Source organism: Peromyscus eremicus, unplaced genomic scaffold, assembly GCF_949786415.1.
Source record: "Peromyscus eremicus unplaced genomic scaffold, PerEre_H2_v1 PerEre#2#unplaced_32, whole genome shotgun sequence".
NCBI lineage: Eukaryota > Metazoa > Chordata > Mammalia > Rodentia > Cricetidae > Peromyscus > Peromyscus eremicus.
The window spans coordinates 1,788,166-1,791,720 of NW_026734292.1; positions in this window are offsets into that span (position 1 = coordinate 1,788,166).

Genomic DNA, 3,555 nt, shown 5'->3' on the forward strand with positions numbered 1-3,555 from the left:
TGAACTAGATATGGCCCGTGTGTTTAGGAAGCACAGTTGTTTTGTTCTGAGCAAGCTCACTGTTTGGACCCCATAGGAAACACAGTAGAGTAGAAGAGTTCTCTTTTCTCAAAAGCAGAGTGTGTTTCTTGTAAGGCGAGCTAGCGTTTGTTTCCCAGTCCTAAATGGAGTTGAATCAAAAGCAGTTTCTGGTCCTACGAGCAAGGGTTGTCTTCTGGTAAGAAGAGTTACTATTGCGGTCCCATTGCCATACACAGTGCAAATAGCACTGGCGTCTGTACCCAGCATGTACAGCGTATTGGACTGAAGAGGATCTACTGTTCTTTTCAGTTTCCTAAGCAGAGTTGAATTAGATATGGCCCGTGTGTAGGAAGCACAGTTCTTTTTTTCTGAGCAAGCTCACTGTTCGGACCCCATAGGAAACACAGTAGAGTAGAAGAGTGCTCTTTTCTCAAAAGCAGAGTGTGTTTCTTGTAAGGCGAGCTAGCGTTGGTTTCCCAGTCCTAAATGGAGTTGAATCAAATGCACTTTTTGGTCCTACGAGCAAGAGTTGTTTTCTGGTAAGAAGAGTGACTATTGCACTCCCTTTGCCATACATAGTGCAAATATCCCTCTCGTCGGTTCCCAGCAACTACAGTGTATTGGACTGAAGAGGAGCTACTGTTCTTGTCAGTTTCGTAAGCAGAGTTGAACTAGATATGGCCCGTGTGTGTAGGAAGCACAGTTCTTTTGTTCTCAGCAAGCTCACTGTTCGGACCCCATAGAAAACACAGTAGAGTAGAAGAGTGCTCTTTTCTCAAAAGCAGAGTGTGTTCCTTGTAAGGCAAGCTAGCGTTTGTTTGCCAGTCCTAAAAGGAGTTGAATCAAATGCAGTTTTTGGTCCTACGAGCAAGAATTGTTTTCTGGTAAGAAGAGTCACTATTGCGCTCCCATTGCTATACATAGTACAAATAACACTCGCGTCTGTTTCCAGCAAGTACAGTGTATTGGTCTGAAGAGGAGCTACTGTTCTTGTCAGTTTCCTAAGCAAAGTTGAACTAGATAAGGCCCGTGTGTAGGAAGCACAGTTCTTTTGTCTGAGCAAGCTCACTGTTCGAACCCCATAGGAAACACAGTAGAGAGAAGAGTGCTCTTTTCTCAAAAGCATAGTGTGTTTCTTGTAAGGCGAGCTACCGTTTGTTTCCCAGTCCTAAATGGAGTTGAATCAAATGCAGTTTTTGGTCCTACGAGCAAGAGTTGTTTTCTGGTAAGAAGAGTCACTATTGTGCTCCCATTGCCATACACAGTGCAAATAGCACTGGCGTCTGTACCCAGCATGTACAGTGTATTGGACTGAAGAGGATCTACTGTTCTTGTCAGTTTCCTAAGCAGAATTGAACTAGATATGGCCCGTGTGTGTAGGAAGCACAGTTCTTTTGTTCTGAGCAAGCTCACTGTTCTAGCCCTATAGGAAACACAGTAGAGTAGAAGAGTGCTCTTTTCTCAAAAGCAGAGTGTGTTTCTTGTAAGGCGAGCTAGCGTTTGTTTCCCAGTCCTAAATGGAGTTGAATCACATGCAGTTTCCGTTCCTACGAGCAAGAGTTGTTTTCTGGTAAGGAAAGTCACTATTGTGCTCCCATTGCCATACACAGTGCAAATAGCACTCGCGTCTGTTCCCAGCAAGTGCAGTGTATTGGACTGAAGAGGAGCTACTGTTCTTGTCAGTTTCCTAAGCAGAATTGAACTAGATATGGCCCGTGTGTGTAGGAAGCACAGTTCTTTTGTTCTGAGCAAGCTCACTGTTGGACCCCATAGGAAACACAGTAGAGTAGAAGAGTGCTCTTTTCTCAAAAGCAGAGTGTGTTTCTTGTAAGGCGAGCTAGCGTTTGTTTTCCAGTCCTAAATGGAGTTGAATTACATGCAGTTTCTGGTCCTACGAACAAGAGTTGTTTTCTGGTAAGAAGAGTCACTATTGCGCTCCCATTGCCATACACAGTACAAATAGCACTGGCTTCTGTACACAGCATGTACAGTGTATTGGACTGAAGAGGATCTACTGTTCTTGTCATGTCCCTAAGCAGAGTTGAACTAGATATGGCCCATGTGTGTAGGAAGCACAGTTCTTTTGTACTCAGCAAGCTCACTGTTCTGGCCCTATAGGAAACACAGTAGAGTAGAAGAGTGCTCTTTCCTCAAAAGCAGAGTGTGTTTCTTGTAAGGCGAGCTAGCGTTTGTTTCCCAGTCCTAAATGGAGTTGAATCACATGCAGTTTTTGGTCCTTCCAGCAAGAGTTGTTTTCTGGTAAGGAAAGTCACTATTGCGCTCCCATTGCCATACACAGTGCAAATAGTACTCGCGTCTGTTCCCAGCAAGTACTGTGTATTGGACTGAAGAGGAGCTACCGTTCTTGTCAGTTTCCTAAGCAGAATTGAACTAGGTATGGCCCGTGTGTGTAGGAAGCACAGTTCTTTTGTTCTGAGCAAGCTCACTTTTGGAACCCATAGGAAACACAGTAGAGTAGAAGAGTGCTCTTTTCTCAAAAGCAGAGTGTGTTTCTTGTAAGGCGAGCTAGCGTTTGTTTCCCAATCCTAAATGGAGTTGAATCACATGCAGTTTCTGGTCCTACGAGCAAGAGTTGTTTTCTGGTAAGAAGAGTCACTATTGCGCTCCCATTGCCATACACAGTACAAATAGCACTGGCGTCCGTACCCAGCATGTACAGTGTATTGGACTGAAGAGGATCTACTGTTCTTTTCAGGTTCCTAAGCAGAGTTGAACTAGATATGGCCCATGTGTGTAGGAAGCACAGTTCTTTTGTACTCAGCAAGCTCACTTTTCTGGCCCTATAGGAAACACAGTAGAGTAGAAGAGTGCTCTTTTCTCAAAAGCAGAGTGTGTTTCTTGTTAGGCGAGCTAGCTTTTGTTTCCCAGTCCTAAATGAATTTGAATCACATGCAGTCTCCGGTCCTACGAGTAGAGTTATTTTTTGGTAAGAAGAGTCACTATTGCGCTCCCAAGGCCATACACAGTGCAAATAACACTTGCGTCTGTTCCAATCAATTACAGTGTATTGGACTGAAGAGGAGCTACTATTCTTGTCAGTTTCCTAAGCAGAGTTGAACTAGATCAGGCCCGTGTGTGTAGGAAGCACAGTTCTTTTGTTCTGAGCAAGCTCACTGTTCTAACCCCATTGGAAACACAGTAGAGAGAAGAGTGTTCTTTTCTCAAAAGCAGAGTGTGTTTCTTCTAAGGCAAGCTAGCGTTTGTTTCCCAGTCCTAAATGGAGTTGAATCAAATGCAGCTTTTGGTCCTACGAGCCAGAGTTGTTTTCTGGTAAGAAGAGTGACTATTGCACTCCCTTTGCCATTCATAGTGCAAATATCCCTCTCGTCTGTTCCCAGCAAGTACAGTGTATTGGACTGAAGAGGATCTACTGTTCTTGTCAGTTTCCTAAGCAGAGTTGAACTAGATATGGCCCGTGTGTGTAGGAAGCACAGTTCTTTTATTCTCAGCAAGCTCACTGTTCGGACCCCATAGAAAACACAGTAGAGTAGAAGAGTGCTATTTTCTCAAAAG